We start from the raw sequence: 20243 nt of genomic DNA on the forward strand, positions 1-20243 counted from the left end.
ATTCATTATTATTATTATTAATATCACCATTATCATTACAAATAGTGAAAGTAGGCAGGCATAAATAAAGTCTGCCCTAGAGGCAGCCCGAAGCTATATTCCAGCAAGTTACTGGGCTTCAGGATTATGAGAATTTTTATCCATCATCAATAAAAAATGAGCACAGCAGTTATTATGGCAGTTTCCACAGTCAAGACTGTTTCTGCTATTACATCTCTTAGTAAAAACGTGATACGCTCTCCGTTATACGATGTCAACTCGTCCACCTTTCGGACATTAAAGGAGAATGTACAATCTCTACGTGGATTCTTCCCTAGCGAAGTCACATTTCCGTGAACTTGGGGCAAGGACACAATGGGGCTAAATTAACTGTGGGCAGAAAGTAAAGAAAATTACATTTTTTATAAGCCAGTAGCAGCACTGGGCTGCCGCCATCCCTGTTTCGGAAAGGAATGCGTCTGAAACAAATTTGATAAAATAACTATTTTACAGAGCAGGCCCATGCTCACCAGTGGTGGAATGATGCCAGGCCAATGCCCTTGGTGCTCCCACTGGCACCCTCTCCGGAAACACAAAAGAAGCAAGTACTTCTCCACCCCCACGCTCTCCAGCACCACGGACACTCACAGCAGCCGGAGCAAACTGCCCGGTGCTGCAGCCATCTTCCCAGCAGCGCGGTAGCTGGCGTTGGGTTCTCAGAATAATCAGTGCCCATCCCTACATGCTAAATGTTCTCCCCCTAAAGCCCTGTTTATTTTATTTTGTCTTTTTTTTTTTTTAAACCTGACTACACTTGCTTATGGTCATCAAAGGGATATAGAAGCTTCACGGGTAACTCACTAAACAGTACGTGTGGAGAAGTTTGAGAAGTACACGATTTAGAAGAGAAGGCCCCCCTTCAAGTCCAGCCTCTACTCTCCTTCGATGTAATGCTTTGGGAAAATGTCTTTGCCACTTTTTAACAGATATATTTAAGGGTATATGACCAACTCAAAGTGATTCCCATTTATCTGGGAAACTATGTTCGTCTCGTCTGCATACTCCTTACCCACACTGAATTAGACCTTATCCATCAGATTTTCTCCGCCAACAGGCTTGATAAAAGGTTAAGCTACAGAAAGCTTCATTCTGTCATGTGGACAAAAGAGCAGAAAAAGTTGATCTGCAGGAAGCAAATAATGTGATAGAAAGGAAGAGAAGAGGCAATACAGGAAAGGGAGACTGAGTCTTATGTATCCTTAAGCCATCCTAGGGAAGGAGCTCGAGTCACCCTGGCAGTGTTCCCAACCCACAGCCTCCACTGAGACCCTAACGTGACATTTGGCTGCATACCCACACTCCGGTTCTGTGAAACACCCTATGTCATAGCACTTGGGGTGCCTTCTATGGTTTTTCTAGATTTTGTGGGTCATTGTTCCACGCAACCGCAAGAATTCTAAAGACACTCTTGATGTCTTGGTTTTTCTTTTTCTACCACAGAAGGAAGAACTCCTGACCCACTATTATCATGGGCTCATTGTGAGGGGCAAGTGAGTCGATGGACAAGGACATTCTTTGTTCATCTTTTTCAAGCTCATTCATTTTGTCAACAAATGTTTTTCCTGGTGTCCGCTATGACCAATGCTTTAGATGTGAGGATAAAGCACACAGAAAAAGAAATTATTACCAAACAGAACTTTTGTTCTAAGGGAGGGAAGTAGAAGGTAAATTTTTTTTGAAAAGCAAGTAAATATATTGTATGATGGATAATAAAAGAAAGTAAAGAAGTAGTGTAAAGGTGTCAAGAAGTGATGGAGGTGAAGGGGTTGTTATTTTAGGTAGATTGGTTAAAGAAAGCCTCAATAATGCAATAAAACCTGAGACATGATGGAAATTAGGGAGTGAGCTAGGGGGACATCTGGAGAACAGCATTCCAGCAGAGGAAAGTCAACGCAAAAGCCCCGAGGAAGCAGTGGATGTGTTGTGTTTGAGGAACAGGAAGAAGACCAGAGTGACACCACAGAAAATGAGATCCTCCAGTGGTGAATATCCTATTGTAAAGACTTTGAAATTTACTCTGGATGAGATGGGAAGCTATTGGAAGCTTTTGAGCAAAGACAAGACATGATTTGAGTTCCATCTGAAAAGGATTATTGAGATTCTGTGTTAAGAATAGACAATAGAGGGGAAAGGTGAAGCCAGGAAATCTGTTGGGCAGTCAGTGCATGGTCCAGGTGAGAGATTTTGGTGGCTTGGATAAGAACAGTGGCTGCAGAGAGACAAGGAAATGCCAGGTTCTCATTTAATTTGAAGGTAGGAGGTATCGGGGTTGCTGATGGTTTAGAGATGAGTTTGAGAGAAGATAGAGTAAAGAAAGAGTAAAAATTGGGGGTCAGAGAGAAAGATGAAGCTGTTGTTGATGAGATGGGGGAAGATTGCGGGATTAGAAGTTACTGAAGCAGGGAAAAGGAAAAGTTTCATTTTTGGATATGGTAAATTTCAAACAACTATTAGATATCCAAGTAGAAAAGTCAAGTAAGAATTTGTATATGCAAGTCTGGAGGTTGAGAGAGAGCTCAAGACTAGAGATGTGGTGGGACTTCCCTGGTGGCGCAGTGGTTAAGAATCTGCCTGCCAATGCAGGGGACACGAGTTCAACCCCTGGTCCGGAAATATCCCACATGCCACGGAGCAACTGAGCCCGTGCACCGCAACTACTGAGCCCGTGTGCCACAACTACTAAAGCCCACGTGCCTAGAGCCTGTGCTCTGCAACAAGAAGCCATCGCAATGAGAAGCCTGTGCATCACAACCAAGAGTAGTCCCCGCTCATCACAACTAGAGAAAGTCCATGCACAGCAACGAAGACCCAATGCAGCCAATAAATTAATTAATTAAATTTAAAAACCCCAAAACACTAGTGATATAGTTGATATTCCTGCCTTTCTATTCCCCCTGCCCCAAGCCCCTTTCACCTCCATAGAAACATCCCACTTGGACCTGCTAGAAGATTGATATTTTCAGTCAGTAGGATTAAGAAGTAAGGAGATTACAGACAGCATGATACTTTAAGATCAAAGTGTTTGTAAGGGAAGCAAGAGAATTTTTTAAAGCCCCAATTGACTTTCTTGGCTTTCTGTAATTAATTTGGGTCAACATATCTTTTATCTTTGAACAAAATACTATTAGCAGCAAAACATCTTGTATCTACAAATATATTTATTGGAAACACTGGGGATTCCGAGTCAGAAAACAAATATAGAGATCACCGTAATAATAATTAACAAATTATTCTTTGATGCGTGAATTGTTAGATAAGCATCTCCGTCATTGAACATTTATCAAGCACTGACTTTGTGCTGCTAACTGCCTAAGAGGGCTAACCCTAATGAAATTCAGTCCCTGCCTTCAGGGGTTTAGAGCATAGAGCCTGAAATCTGGCATAACCCCAAGGTCAACTCACGGCACATGGTAAATTTGCAAAATCTGTCTTTGGTCCTTTTCTACCACCATATTCAGAATTTAACTCATCCTATAGCACATCCACTTTCCAATCCAATCTGTAAACCAGAGAGCTTGTATCCTACCATACATCCTGGAAATACATGCAAATGAAAAGAACCTACATTTGAGATGTGAAATACAGCTGAGAACCACCAAGGCAACACAGTTTGGTGTAAAGAGCGCCAGAATAGAGCCAACTTCTTAACCCTATTAAGCATGTCACTTACCAACTGGGGCATATACAGTAAATTCATTTATATGGGACACTTGAATGCCTCACTGATGCGAGACAGCAATTATCCTTCACTAAAGTCTTCAGGAATTTCTTTCTCCAATCCTTCAAACCTTCTTCATTGTTTTACATAGCTTTGTTTTTTAATCCTTATTTTAGTGGGGTTTACCTATCCAACTCCAAAATATTTTATGGTGTAATTATCACACATGGCACTCGCGAGCCCAGCAAATGTTAATTAGGCACCTACTGCGCTACACACTGGTGACATGAAGAATGAGATGCACCACTTCTTTTCAAGCAGGGAGGAAAAAACCACATAAATATAATACGTTACAGAAACTGCAAAGGTGGATCTTTACATGAGATATTATGAGAGCCCAGAAAAAGGCACTTACCAACCCAAGAAGGTCAGCAAAGCCTTACCTAGGGACTTTTATTTTCATTTTATTTTTATTTTTTGGCAGCACCACATGGCATGCAGGGTATTAGTTCCCAGACCAGGGTGCAAACCTGCACCCCCTGAAGTGGAAGTGGGGAGTCTTAACCACAGGACCACCAGAGAAGTCCCTAGCCTGGTGTAGGCAGTTTTAGAGGACAAGTGGGGGGTTCACCAGGCCAAGAGACAGCAGGCCATGGGTAGGAAGAGAGACCATTCCTACAGATGGAGAAATAAGACCCAGCAATGAGTCAGCAGCATGAGATTAAGTGCTGTTAGAATATAAACTTCAATACTGAGTCATGAGAGCTGCAACTGGAGGGCTAAGTTAGTCAGATCATGGGAGCAACTGATGTCTGAACTTAATTTTGCTTTTGCTAGAGAGTCATTCTTCCCTAAGCCAACTCAAACCCTTCTCTCTTTTTCTGGAGAAGGGTGAGGTGTGGGTGGGCAGGGCATGTTAAACAACTAAGAAAGAAAAAAATGACTTTATACAACTGTAGAGGTTTCTTCTTTTATGGTCTCTTGATGCCTGGGGAGAAGTGATGCAAAAGGCAGGAAAATAAATATTATGGAAATTAATTAATTAGGATATTGCTTGCTATATTTAAAAGTCATCAGAAATAATGATACAGGCTACAAGCATCTTTTAAATGATTATTAGAGATTACAAGCAGAAAGCATAAATATTAAGTCAATGACCTCCTGGGTCCCTTATAACAGTTGTAAAATTCCAAAATTATGACCTTGTTTTTTTTGCTTGTGTCTGAGGAATTGCCAGAGGGGAAGTATCTCTAAAGAAGGAATTAACAACTCAGCCTCAGCTTGTGTTGCAACATCTCTGTGTTCTCAGAGCTCACTTTATAGCAAACAATGAGGACATTTACCAAGGGTTTCTCAGAAATGATTTCGAATTTCAAGTAAGTGCATTATAGGAACTCAAGTGATTAGCCAGATAGACGCTTACAAGAAAGACAGAAATGATATAAAAATATTAATTTAAGTAATACAGCAAACTAAGCTTACTATAGGTATTTAAGGATCGACACAGATGTAAATATACAAACTATACCTCGTTAGTGCTTTTCATGATCTCTGTCTGACTCTACAACTAAAAATATAGCCACTAATACACATATGTTGATCCAGTACCTTTTCATTTTAAAAATCATTCCCCCAATCCTATAATTACTGAGACTGCTGACCAGCGCTATTTGAAAACTCTTTGTAATCCAGGTTACTTATCATCATGTGAGATAAAAATAGGCAAACGACATCTGTTCCCTTTTAAGAAATAGAGGTCCTGGCTTCCTCTAACCTAATTCACTGGTTAGAGTAGCTGCCCATAGAAACAGAAGCTTGCACTTCAGGGCCCATTAGCATCGCCCCATGAAGCTGGTCTCCTTAGCTGGCTGATTTCTCTCTTTCCAAGCCTAAGGATCCTGACCCTGAATTTGTGGTACGCCCCATTCAAGTGTCCTTTTACCTTTAATTCTGTAAGTGGTTAGCGTAGGATACTAATGAGGTTAAATAATGGGCTGAAGTCCTAGGCAGATTTTTTTTTGTTATCATTGTTCTTTGAGTTTATACCTTGGTGCAGTTAGTTACATCAAAATTAAGATGGCAGTCAGTTGTAGTTTATATCCATATGCTCTCTTCCAGAAAGCATACGCTACCTCAAAAAAAAAAAAAAATCAAGCACTGAATTTTAAACATTTGTTTCATAGAACACTAATTCTCAAATAAAAAGAGAAAGTATTCTTTAAAAAGCACAGGAAGGGAAGTGCCAAGGCTAACACCTACACGTTTCATGTTGACCTTGCATTTCAAGGTCAACACTTGAAGTGTTGCATGGATGGCTAACTCAGGAAGACACCCATCCATGAGCACATTAAAGCTTCTGAGACTTTTGGCAGTAAAGAAACCTGTTTCCCTCCATTTAAACAGAATTATCAAGCTTATCTGATCAAGGAAGGTTTTTCTCATAAAATATGTTAATATTCCACAGAATTCCACAGTGTTGGAAATGAGATATATTAAATCAGAATTTTGGAGTCTGCAGTGTTCAAAATGTATTCATTTTGTATATCTACAACAAATCCTATTTGACAGATAATTTGAGGGTCATTGATATCATTCCAAGGTTGCCTGGCTCCTGTTGCAGAACCGTAAGTGGCAATAAGGTTTCCTTATTTCCATTCCAAATCATCTTATTGTTACCAAGAATTCTTGGTTACTTGCCTGAAAACATTCTCCACTAATTTATCTGGAGGCATAACACATATCCTACCAGATCTGGAGTGGGAGCACATTTATGATTTTCAATCTAGTAACAAATTTCTAAACATACGCAAAATGGAGCAGAGTTTACAGTTTTACCACATGCACAGTTCCAAAACCACAGCAAAAGGAGGTAAAATATAATATCAGGCATTATAACTGTCATCATGAGGCCCACCCAGATAAACTCTTGGAGAGATGAGAAACAACAGAAAATGGTAAGCAGGACTGAATCCATGCGTCCCCATTCAGGCTGCAGCAGCTACTGATGGGAAATTAATAGTTGTAGATGATATTAGGACCAAAGCTAGAATCACTACCTGAAAACAGGGGCCAGGGTATTCTCCTGCTCATGAAAAAATAAAGCGGGGGAGGGGGAACCCAACTACTGCTGACTTGCTACCTGGAACTAGGGTATTAGAGATGAGGGAAGGCAATGACAGTTTCAAATGAAAGAATAATAATTTCTATTTACCAAGAGTAAGAATCTATAAAACATAAACAAAACAAACACATATGTAAATAAAATATATTATGTTAATAATTCATAAATAAAATAAGCCTGGGGGGAGATGAAACAGACTGAATCACAGACTCTGGAAGTGAAAAATACAGTCATTGAAACAAAAGAAAAAAAACGCAATACCCATTAGGTGAATTCTAAAGATGAAGCAACATGGTAGAAAAGAGAGAATTAATGAATTATATTATTATACTGAGGAATTCACAAAGAACTCATCACAAAGAGCAAAATAAATTTCTACGGGATAAGGAAAGGCATCAAAGAAATACGGATGACTGATTTGAGAGGCTCCAGAATCAGAGAATAGAAGAAACGGTGAAGAAACAATATCTGAACAGGTATACCGGTCAATTTCCCAAAAGTGAAGGAAGAGAAGAATGTTCATAACAAATTCCTGAGTTCTGAAGAGTGTGCAAGGTAAACCATAGAGCTAGAACTAAAGCATTGAAGATATAAAAATAATCCTAAAAGTTGGAGGCAAACATCATCTCAAGAAAAATGGCATTTAGACAATTAGGAGATTTCTCTTTAGCAACAAGAAGCCCCAGAAGACAACGGATTTATTTAAGGTGCTGAGGCCAATACCTATGCCCTAGAATTTTATACCCAGTTAAACTAAAACAGTGAAAGCAAAGCGAAGATATTTCCAAATATACAAATACTAAGATTGTTAACTACCACAGATACTCAGCTTAAAAAAATTAAAGACTGTCATCAAGCAGAGAATTGAACTCAGAAACGGATAAAATATGTCGCTAAATTTATTTATTGACTGCAAAAACAATTTACTGTTTTATATATTTTTAGAAATGTGAACTATAACTCTGATGGAAAATAATGAGATGATAGACTAAAATGATTAGTGCATAGTTGTAGTATGATAGGTTCTGTGTTATATACAAGAGAAGGGAAAAAATGTTGCATAGCTGCAGAATTTGCTAGAAAATAAAATTAACTTTATAATTTTAAAATATTCCAGAATGCCTAATGAAACAGTAATATAATTGAGCTTCTAGGCCTGTAGAGGAAAACAAAATAGATTAAAAATTTTATTAATTGAAAAGAAAATAGGAGAAAAAAGGAACAAAGGAAAAGAATGAAGAGAAACACAAAATAAGATGATAGGAATAAGACTAAACATGAATAAATATAATAAATGTAACAGATTTAACATTTAATAACGCTAACACTTAACAAAAGACTGTGATTTATTATATTAGGTTTAGAAAACAAAATCCATCCAAGACAAAACTACCCTGAGCATTTAAAATATGAATATAGGTATCTCGAATTATAAATCATATTGTGTCATTCTACCCTTTTTTTATACTTAACCTTATGTTTCTGGCATTTATTAAACTTGATATGTGTAGCTCTAGTTCATTTTTCTAGAAATTTTTATATTTAATCCAAGTTTTCAATTTTTAAACTTTTCTTTATAGTGTTCTCTTATGATTTTAAAAATTGATAGGTCTGTGGTTGTGTTTTCTTAGTTCATAATATTCAAAAATATTTTTGTTTTTCTTGATCAATTAGTGGAAGTGTGACTATTTTACTAGTTCACTAAACAAACATATTTAGTTTTGTTGATCTTTTGTTTCTTTCACTCCTTTTACACTAATTTCTTATCTTACTTTTGAAATGTTTTTCTCCCTAATTAAGAGTTTGTTTTTTGCTATTTTTCTACCTACTTGAGTTGAAAGCTAAACTCAGTTATTTTCAAATATTCTTGTTTTTTTACTGAAGACCTTTAAGCCTATAAATTTATTCCAATTATAATTTCATACTTTTATTTTTCAACTCCAAATATTTAAAAATTTCTATTAGAAATTTAGAAGAGCCTTTTTAATTTCTAAATTTTCTAATTTTAATTTTCAATTCATTGTTGTTTTATTAATTCAATTTTATCTTAAAGAGTGTGGAATGTATGAGCTCAGTTTTAATAAATGTTTACTGTGCACTTGAAATAAAAGCATGCTTGTTATTTCTTTGGTGTAACGTTCTTTCTCTCTGTCTCTGTCTTCCCCACAAAACCCCTGCCCTGCTATTTATGAGTATCTAATTCAAAACATCTATATTCTAACTACTTTCCTTTTGGCTGTTTGACCTATGGAGTGTCTTACAGACTTGACTTGAAATATCTCATCATGATTGTTAGTGAACACTCAGTCAGTTTTTGCTTTATACAAGATGACATTTTTAGTAGCACACAAGCTCATGATTCCCATATATTCCTTGTGGGTTATTCTTTTTTTATTATTTTTTGTTCCTACTCAGTCCGTCTTGCCTTAGTTCTATTTTATCTGATACTAATAATTCCCTGCCTGTTATCTTTTGATTAATGTTTATTCGACATTTTATATACATATAAACTTATATATACAAATGTAAATTTTGAGCGCACACAGAAAAATATATATTGTTTATGGATCCATATATATATAGAAATAGTCGAAAATAGTCCTAGAGGATACCGTTGCTGATAAGGGCAGATTAGCAATTTAGATAAATACACCCATGGGGAAAATCCTGATACGTTTGCATGTATTCTGGAAGAGGCAATTGGGAAGCTGTGGGTCAAAGAAAAAAATCAAAAGGAAAAGTAGAATTTTTAATGTATTTTGAATTGATGACAGTGAAAAGACTGCATAACAAAACTTCTTCGCTGCGGCTAAGGTCATGTCAGAGGGACATTTTTAGCATTAAATCTGTTTATCATAAAAGAAGAAAAACTAAACAACCATGAGCTAAACACTCATCTCAAGAATTTAGGAAAGTAAATTAAACTCATAGGAAGCAGAGGAAAGGAAATAATAAAGACAATAATAATAAAGCAGAAACTTTAATGAGACTAGAAAAAAAGAAAACACTTTTCAGATCATTATTTGAGGCCAAGAAAACTGTGATTTGGGGGGGAAAACTAAGACATCAAAAGAGAAAAACTATAAGCCAATTTTACTTAAGAAGATAGATGCAAAAACACTGAGGACAATATCAGCAAATAAAATTTAGGAATTTGTAAATGGAGTAGCACATCACAAAGAAACTGAGTTACTCCAGGAATGAAGGTTGTTTAACATGAGAACATTAGAAATGAAGTGACCACATATACGGCACAAAAGAGAAGATAGTATGATCATCTCAACTGATACAGAAAATTCATCTAAGAACACTTATTATCTGTGGTAGGCTGAACGGACATAGCTTAATCCTCAGAATCTATGAACATGATGCCGTAAATTGTAAAAGGGACCCTGTAGATGTAATTAATTTAAGGATCTTGACATGGGTATATTACCCAGGATTATTGTGACTGGGCCAATGAGAGTCCTTATTAAAAGGGGGGCAGGAAGGTCAGTGTCAGAGAAAAAGATGTGACAACAAAAACAGAAGTTTGCATGATGCACGGCAATGAACAAAGAGTGTGGACAACCTCTAGAACCTGGAAGAGGCAAGGAAACATAGCCTGTCATGGAGCCTTGGAAAGCAATGCAGCCCTGTTGACCCATCTTGGGGCTTCTGACCTCCAGAAGTGTAAGATAACACATCTGTACTGTTTTTCTGTTTTTGTTTTTGTTTTTTTACTTATTTTTTTTTATTGAATGGAAAATTCTTTAAATCCTATAGTAGTTTACAATACTCAGAAGTTTCACACATGTGATCTCACATAATCCCGTAACAGCCCCCTTATCCCTATATTGCCCCTCCACCCTTCCTCTTCTCAAACTAGTAACCACTAGTTTGTTCTCTATATCTGCAAGTCTGCTTTTTTGTTGTTATATTCACTAGTTTACTGTATTTTTTAGATTCCACATATAAGTGATATCATATAGTATTTGTCTTTGACTTATTTCACTTAGCCTATTACCCTCCAAGTCTATCCTGGTTGCTGCAACGGCAAAATTTCATTCCTTTTTTTTTTTTTCCTAAGCTCTTTATTGGAATATAATTGCTTTACATTCTTGTACCAGCTTTTGAAGTACACCAAAGTGAATCAGCTGTATTTATACATATATCCCCATATCCCCTCCCTCCCGCCACTCCCTCCCGCTCTTCCTGTACTGTTTTAAACCACTGCTTGTGGCAATTTGTTACAACAGCAATAGGAAATTAACATATTATCATTTATGGTTTAAAAATCTTAGCAATCAGGAAAAGAAGGGAATTTTTTTAATCTTAAAAGGGAATCTACAAAAAATATAGTGTAAATATCACCCTTAAAGGTGGAATGTTGTAAGCTTCCTCTCTGAAATTAGAAATGAGACAAGGATGCCCAATATCACTTTTTCTATTGAACACTGTACTAGAAGTCCTACCCAATGCCATAAGGCAAGTAAAATCAATGATAAAAGGATTGTAAAGAAAGAAATAAAACCACCATCATTTGCACATCTCATGATTATATATTTTAAGATCCAAAAGAATCTATAATAAATGTTAGAATAAAAAAGTTAATTTAATTTAGCAAATTGAGGAAACAAGGTTCCTTGAAGATCTGGCTAATCCCAAAGTCACTACAGGAAAAGTAAAAGATGAGTCTGGAACATCTTGTTATGTTGAAAAGTAAAAGTTGTTCCCAAAATGAAGACACACCAAAATTATACAGAAGCAACTTGAAAAAGCTCCCCACTGGCAATACTAGGGGCAAATTTAGCCTCAAAAATGAATAATGACCATCATTACCATTGAATAAAATAATAATCCTTGAGTCCATGCTGAAAGGAAATTAATAAACAAATATATAATGGAGAATTGAAAGTTTTTAGCAGTACAATGATTATATAATTAATTCAGGCAAGAATCATAAATAAATGTTTAAACTACTGGGTGAATATTTGAAGAAAAATAGAATATTTACTTCATCTCAAAGTATCTCTACTTAGTTTACTTAAGTGAAAATAGAAATAAATGGTAAAGAGAAATAAATGGTAAGTGTAAAGTGGAACAAAGCTGGTGGACACCATCATAGTCAAATGATAAAGGTAACACCACTAAAATGGAAAAAACTTAACAATATGTGGCTTCTGATGTAATGCACCAGGAAGGAGAGATTAGATAGACAGACAGACAGACATACAGATAGAGAGGTGGACTATACGTAAATACGTGTGTCTGTTTATGTGTGTCTGGCAAATACTAAAAACTGGTGAATTTGGGTTAGTTACAAAGTTAGTAAATTTGTAGTGATTTAATGAAATATGTGAAATATCTGTACATGGAAAATTTGGAAAATTTTAGAAAAATTAAACACCTAAATAAATGAAGAAGTATATCATATTCATGAATTAGAATATTCAATACTGTAAAAATTTTAATTATCCTCAAGTATACTAATTTGTTCCAAACAAAATTCTAGCAAAAAAAAATTTTTGTGGCCATTAACAGGGATAATCTAAAATGTGTATAGAAATACAAGTGCTGAGAATAACCAAAACACTCATGAAGACTGAGTTCTCTCATCCTTCTCTCTTCTACAAGAAGAGCTAAATGTGAGGGAAAGTACTACATCAGGCAACAAGGCTACAAAATTATAAGGTATAAAGCTACATTAGCTAATTAAACAGTCTGGTATTAGTAGGAAGATGGACAACTGGTTCATAATAAAGAAAGCAAATCCTCTTGTCTATGATTTATGTTAAACACACAGGGTAAATAATGTCCTTTTCAACAAATGTGCTGAATCAATTGGACATCCACATGGGTCAAAAATGAAACTATACCCCTACCACACATCATATACAAAAATCAACTCTAAGTAGTTTGAAGAACCTAATGTGGAAGGAAGAGCAATAAGGGTTCTAGAAGAAAACATGGGAGACCATCTTCATGACCATGGGCCGCAGAATTATTTTTCTTTTTTTTTTTTTAAGAACTTTTATTGAGATACAGTTAACAGACAATAAACAGCATATATTTAGAGTGTACAATTTGGTATTCCAATCTCCCAATTCATTCCCCCCCAACCCTCCCCACTTTCCCCACTTGGTGTCCATGTGTTTGTTCTCTACATCTGTGTCTCTATTTCTCCCTTGCATTTCCTCTTTCATAGTTGTTAGCATTTGCCTTGTGTATTGAGGTGCTCCTATTGGGTGCATATATATTTATAATGGTTATCTCCTCTTCTTGGATGGATCCCTTGATCTTTATGTAATGTCCTTTCTTGTCTCTTGTAACATTTTTTATTTAAAAGTCTATTTTATCTGATGTGACCATTGCTACTCCAGCTTTCTTTTGATTTCCCTTTGCATGGAGTATCTTTTTCCATCCCCTCACTTTCCATCTGTATGTGTCCCTAGGTCTGAAGTGGGTCTCTTGTAGACAGCATATATATGGATCTTGTTTTTGTATCCATTCAGCCAGTCTGTGTCTTTTGGTTGGTGCTTTTAGTCCATTTACATTCAAGGTAATTATCGAGATGTATGTTCCTACTACCATTTTCTTAATTGTTTTGTTTTTGTTTTTGTAGGTCCTTTTCTTCTCTTACCTTTCCCACTTAGAGAAGTTCCTTTAGCATTTGTTGTAGGGCTGGTTTGGTGGTGCTGAATTCTCTTAGCTGTTGCTTGTCTGGAAAGCTTTTGATTTCTCCATCGAATTTGAATGATGAGATCCTTGCTGGGTAGAGTATTCTTGGTTGTAGATTCTTCCCTTTCATCACTTGAAATATATCGTGCCACTCCCTTCCGGCTTGCAGAGCTTCTGCTGAGAAATCAGCTGTTGCCCTTATGGGAGCTCCCTTGTATGTTTTTTGTCATTTTTCTCTTGTTGCTTTTAGTAACATTTCTCTGTTTTTAATTTTTGTCAATTTGACTACTATATGTCTTGGCGTGTTTCTCCTTGGGTTTATCCTGCCTGGGACTCTCTGCGCTTCCTGCACTTGGGTAGCTATTTCCTTTCCCATGTTAGGGAAGTTTTCAACTAGAATCTCTTCCAATATTTTCTCGGGTCCTTTCTCTCTTTCTTCTCCTTCTGGGACCCCTATAATGCGAATGTTGGCGTGTTTAACATTGTCCCAGAGGTCTCTTAGGCTGTCTTCCGTTCTTTTCATTCTTTTTTCCTTATTCTTTCCCGCATCAGTGATTTTCACCATTCTGTCTTCCAGGTCACTTATTTGCCCTTCTACCTCCATTAATCTGCTGTTGGTTCCTTCTAGTGTATTTTTCATTTCCGTTATTGTGTTGCATATCTCTGTTTGTTTGCTCTTTAATTCTTCTAGGTCTTTGGTAAACTTTTCGATCTTTGCATCCAGTCTTTTTTCAAAGTCCTGGATCATTTTCACCATCATTATTCCAAATTCTTTTCCTGTAAGGGTGCCTATCTACTCTTCATTTAGTTGTTTTTCTGGGGTTTTATCCTGTCCCTTCATCTGGTACAAAGTCCTCTGCTTTTTCATTTTCTCTCTCTTTCTGTGGCTGTGGTTTTCAGTTCCACAAGACAAAATACTGCTGATACTGCTTGATACTGCTGTCTGCCCTCTTGTGGAGGAAGCTATCTAGGAGGCTGGTGGGTGCTTCCTGATGGGAGGGACTAGTGGTGGGTAGGGCTGGGTGGGCAGAGCTCAGTAAGACTTTAATCGGATTTGGTGGGCGGATCTCAGTAAAACTTTAATCTGCTTTTCTGCTAATGGGTGGGGCTGTGTTCCCACCTTGTTGGTTGTTTGGCCTAAGGCTACTTAGCGCTGGAGCTTACAGGCTCTTTGGTGGGGCTAATGGTGGACTCTGGGAGGGTTCATGCCAATGAGCACTTTCCAGAACCCCTGCTGCCAGTGCCCCTGTCTCCTTGGTGAGCCACAACTGCCCCCCACCTCTGCAGGCAACCCTCCAACACCAGCAGGTAGGTCTGGTTCAGTCTCCTATCAGGTCACTGCTCCCTCCCCTCGGGTCCTGGGCAGCACAATTTTGTGTGCCCTCCAAGAGTGGAGTCTCTGTTTCCCCCAGTCCTGTGGAGGTCCTGCAATCAAATCCCACTGGCTTTCAGAGTCTGAGTCTCTGGGGATTCCTCCTCCTGTTACTGGACTCCCAGGTTGGGAAGCCTGACATGGGGCTCAGAACCATCACTTTAGTGGGTGGACTTCTGCAGTATAACTGTTCTCCATTTTGTAAGTCACCCACCCAGCATTTATGGGATTTGATTTTAACGTGATTGTGCCCCTCCTACTGTCTCATTGCAGCTTCTCCTTTGTCTCTGGATGTGGGGTGTCCTTTTTGGTGAGTTCCAGTGTCTTTCTGTCGATGATTGTTTAGCATTTGCAGAATTATTTCTTAAATAAGATTTTTAAAAAGACATAGCCATAAAGGAAGATAGTATAAGCTGTACACATTAAAATTAAGAACTTCTATTTATCAAGTAAAAATTATATGAATGAATGTATTTCTAACATACATAATTTGACAGACAGCACATGCACATAATAGAGAATTCCTATAAATCAATAGGAGAGAAAACAGACAACTCAGCTGAATACTGGGCAAGATGTCTGAATAGGCAGGTTACCTGAACAGGCCAATAAACATAAAAGAAAAATGCTTAACCTCATTTGTCATCAGGGAAATGCAAATAAAAATCATGATAACGCTATATATTTATCAAAAAAGGCTAAAAAATTAAAAGGCTGATAATCCCAAGTTTTCCAATGATGCAGAGTGAAGGCAACTCTCAACCATTGCTGGTGGGAGTGTGATCATTAGCATCTACATTGTGGAAACTTTGGTATCATCCATTAATTTACAATTTCCTTCTTTGATATGTAGCCAATAAAAATCTATGGAGATGAATGCCTAAAGCAATATTTATTAATATTTGGAAACTAGGCACACTCTAAATGGCATTAGCAATTAAATCAATTCTGATATATTAACGTAATTGAATACTATACAGCAATCAAAATGAACAATTAAAGCCAAATGCAACTACAAGATGGTGCACAAACATCATTCTGAGCAAAAGAAATCAAGTAAAAAGAGATATACAATTTGATTCCTAATATATCAAGTCCAAGAACAGGTAAAACTGATCTATGGTGGCAGAAAAAAGAACACTGGTTACTTTTTTTTTTTTTTTTTGTCTTTGTTGATGTTTTTATTTGGGGGCTGGCTGAGCCAAAGGGTCAGAAATCTGCCTTTGCTCCTACCACCTGACATTCTGGTTTTGGTATATACATAGTTTTGAGTTTTTCTATGCTGGTTGTATTTATATTAAACCCCTGGTTGGTGTACACCTGTGTCTGTGCTGTCCTGCCCCAGCTGTGGGCTTGTCTTACACTGGTGGAGTGAGCAGCTGCTACAGGCCAAGTATTTCCCCACATCAGTGTGCCGATACTGAGCATCTTCTTGTGCACAATAGGATATTTTACATTCCCAGCCTCTCTAGGAATCCAGCCCAGTAAGACTCTTGTCCATTGAGGACCCATCCTGAGATTGAGCTCATCCCCTCAGTCACTGTCGTCCTCACTCTCTTCCTCCTCTCCCTCCTGAACAGTGGCATCCTCTCCCTCCTCCCTCAGTCCTGCAAAGAAGTCATCGGTGCTCCAGGCCTTGCTACTCAGTGCCCGCAGCGGCCCTCCGTTTTTCTTGCGCCGGCGGTAGTCGTTCACCACCACAGCCCGCAGCTGGGCCATGTCCCAAAACTTGAGGCGCTGGTCATGGCCACTGCTGGCCAGGAATTGGCCACAATGGGATAGGGCTAGCTTCTCCACAGGCTCACCAGCATGCCGGCCCACACTGCCCACCACTCGGTTTGGCAGGATGCTGACAGCCCTGATGACTCCATCAGTAGAGCCGGTACACAGCAGACTCTCAGTGACTGGAACCATGCAGTCGATGGACTCAGCTCTCAAGGCAAAGCGGTCACTTGTGGCCCCAAAGCCATCCCAGTTGAAGAGGTAGATGGTCCCTTCACTGGAGCCACAGGCCACCTTCTTCCCACACTGGCTGTCAGCAGCAGCTTCTTGGCTGGGTCCAGAGCCAGGTCAGCGATGTACTCCTCATGCTGCCGCATATCCATTAAGGGGCCCTCTTCCCGCTGGTCCCGGAGGCGGATGCCACCTGTGTCATCCCCAGTGGCCAGAACATTCTCATCCACCAGCAGCAGACTGTTGATGCGGGCACCATGAGCCTTGGAAATGTGTCTTTCCCGTTGGAAATGTGTCTTTCCCAGCTCCATATCTAGAAAACGGATGGCTTTGTCCTTGGAGACAGTAACAGGTTTTTGCCCATCTTCAGAGAAGACAACGGCTCAGCAGGATTTGAGGTGGTGACCTGAGCACCAGAGCTCCTTGGTTTTTCCCTCTTGGCAGGAGTAGGAAAAGACGAACACGTCCCCGTCCATGTCCCCCGCTGCCAGGAGATCGCGGGCCGGATGGAACGCCAGCCCACTGGCTAGAGCCTCCAGCACAATATCTTCCAGAGTGTCCTGGACCCGGGCTGGGGCTTTTGTGGAGTCGGGGTCCTCCTTGTCGCTCCCATCCTCAACACTGGTTACTTTTTGAGAAGGGTAGAGGGATAGTGGTTTTAGGAAGTACAAGTTTGGGTGGGGAGGGGCTCCTTGGGACCCAACAATGTTCTATTTTCTAAACTAGTGTTTGCATGAGCCTTTTTACTTTATGAAAATTGAGCTGTACACTTAACATTTATATATTTTTTAACATGTATTTAAAATTCAACTAATGAGTAAAAATTGTTTTAATGCATGGAAATAACAAATATCAAAATCATAACAGTGGTTACTTCTGGAGAAAGAGGGTGGAAGTTGACATTTGGGAAGGGTTAACGGTAGGGGTGGGAAGAGTTCAACTCTATGTTTCGTTTCATTTTAAAAGAATATATAGACAATGCAAATATAGCAAAGAATTAAGATGTAATTAAGCTGAGGTTTTGTTACATAGCTGTTTGTTAAATGTGACTATTTATCTGTATATATTTCTGTAAATTCAAAATCCTCCCCACAACAAACTAATCAGTGACGTTATACTAAACAGTATGTTGGTCAATGTAAGAGATGCTTCCAGGATCATGCCATTATGATCTCCAAACTGGTCTCAGAGACTAAAATTGTAGCAAGATGTGGCTGAGGACTGTGTTCATTACATTTCACAATGCACTTTATTAAGCCTTGGGAGAAGCTTCTCCCTGGCCTGAGTACTGGGAATGTCTGGGTTTTCCTTCTCCTGAGGGAAATAATAGACATTACCAATTATCATATAATTGGTCTATTTTAACTTTTGTATTATTAATTAAAAAATTCAGAGCCTAGTTTGTGGTCCATTCCTAATAGAGTGAGTTTTTAGTATTAATCTAGATCTTAGTTTAATTTTACTTATTTTAACATTAATTATTGTTTGCCCCTATCTATTGATACTTTTAAATTTAATCTTGAATTACTTCTTAAAGCCCTCCTGGAATATGACAACTTAAAAATTATTAAATGCAAGGTTGAATTTGACCCAATAATTTGTTAGATGTCCTTTTCATCATTTATCTTCTGTCTTTGGATCCATAAAGAGATTTGCAGGGCAGAAGAAATGGTTGAAGAGCAAACGGCAATGAGCTCCGTTTCCAGTCACAAATGATATACTATTCTGTAGCCTAATATACTATTCTGTTCTCTGTAGGGAAATGTGAAATCTTGGTGACTTTTCCTAAGATAATAACCTTTAAGAACTCTTCCTGGGACCCACAAACCCTTCCACCTGGAGAAAATTTACATATTTACATGTAGTTGATATGGAAGGCAAAACTGGTTTTCTGACTCTCTTTGCTAAATATCTTGTAGTGATGTCCTGTTTGCAGTTTTATTACAATTTGTGTTATATTTTATTTTGTTAAAATTATTTTAATTTATTTTATAATTAATAGATACTCTGGATTCTCCTGTTCCCCCTATATTCCTTTCATCTGTACACACACACACACACACACACGCATCTTTTAAATAACCATGGATGATTTGTAAACTACTTCTTGCCCCATTTTCCATTTCAGTCTCATTAAAATTTCCAAGTCTACACTTGAGTTCAAGCTTTCTTAAAGATCAATGCAGACTTAACTTACCATTGGGTTTTGTTGATCTATCCTTCAGGAAGCTAATTTAAATTTCTCCCCACTAGGTAATATTGTAAGTCACTACCCTATGTCAATATTTACTTTAAGTTCTTTTCCACTTGATGGAGTTCATGAGATGTATAAAGCATTTTCCTGGCTCTTCAAGAGTGGATTATATATGTATGTAAAAATAGAAAGCAAATGAGTGTAAACTTTTCCAAAAGGGCTTTCTGAAATGAATGATCATTTTATTATTTTTCTCAGATAAAATTAACTCAGTCACTTGAAAGAAATACAACACTCATATTTAATGCAAAGTATTGAGATGAGAGAATGAAATATATCTGTATTTATAATTCATCATAACATTTTATATTCAATTTTCACTTTGCCAAAATGCATCCATCAGTGTATTTTAGAAAAATACAGGAATTCTTAATACTTCATGAATATAAATCTTGAAGGGGAGGAATTCCCTCTGGTTGCAGTTTTATTTCAATACAAGTTGCATCTTCAGTTCTTTGATGCAGGCAAATAAATACCCCAAAGAAAAAGTTTAAATGTTGTCATGTCGTCTTACTTTTTAAAATATAAGAGAAGTAACTTCCTAGACTTAGAAACACAGCTACAATAGCAACCTCCCACCTCTGAGCCCATCAACTTTAGGTCCCGACTGTAGGATGACAGGAGTTGGCCAGTGAAAGAATAACATTTCTGAGAGTTCATTTTACTCTTGAGTCACGTTTGCATGAAATGATAGCATCTCTTTGGGGGACTGGCCTCAATGCATCTCTCTGTAAATTACTTCCCATGTATCCGTCTTGATTCAATAGACTATAATATATAGGTGCTTTTTATTGGCAAGAACTTAGGGCAGTTTTTACAATGGAAAATAATGCTCCCCCGCAGGAAAACTTAAAAGAATTAAGAGTTATGGGACTACAGGGAGAAACTGACCACGACATCTCTTGAAAAATCCCACCCCACATCTTCTTTTCTAGATCTCCCATGTATCACCTTCTAATTCTTCTGCCTAAAACGACTAAAGTTGTAAAAATAATTTCAACTCAAACTTCTTTCACTCATTTCACATAATTAATTTAACAGTAGCTCAAGGTTTCTTTTTTTCCCTTAAACCACTCTTTTTTCCTAATTGCCTGATTTTCTAATAGGAACTGGAATCTTCCATTTCAGTCCTCTCAGAGCCTGATTTAATCTACATCATAATATTGGGAGACCAGAAAACTGGATT

At 37.8% G+C, this 20243-nt stretch overlaps 1 pseudogene; it reads right to left on the reverse strand.

Moving 5' to 3' along the window:
• Positions 1-16284: 16284 nt before the first annotated feature.
• The window catches only part of LOC130854234 (WD repeat-containing protein 55-like), a 32011-nt pseudogene continuing 28052 nt past the window's right edge, over positions 16285-20243 (reverse strand).

Source organism: Hippopotamus amphibius, chromosome 5, assembly GCF_030028045.1.
Source record: "Hippopotamus amphibius kiboko isolate mHipAmp2 chromosome 5, mHipAmp2.hap2, whole genome shotgun sequence".
Lineage (NCBI taxonomy): Eukaryota > Metazoa > Chordata > Mammalia > Artiodactyla > Hippopotamidae > Hippopotamus > Hippopotamus amphibius.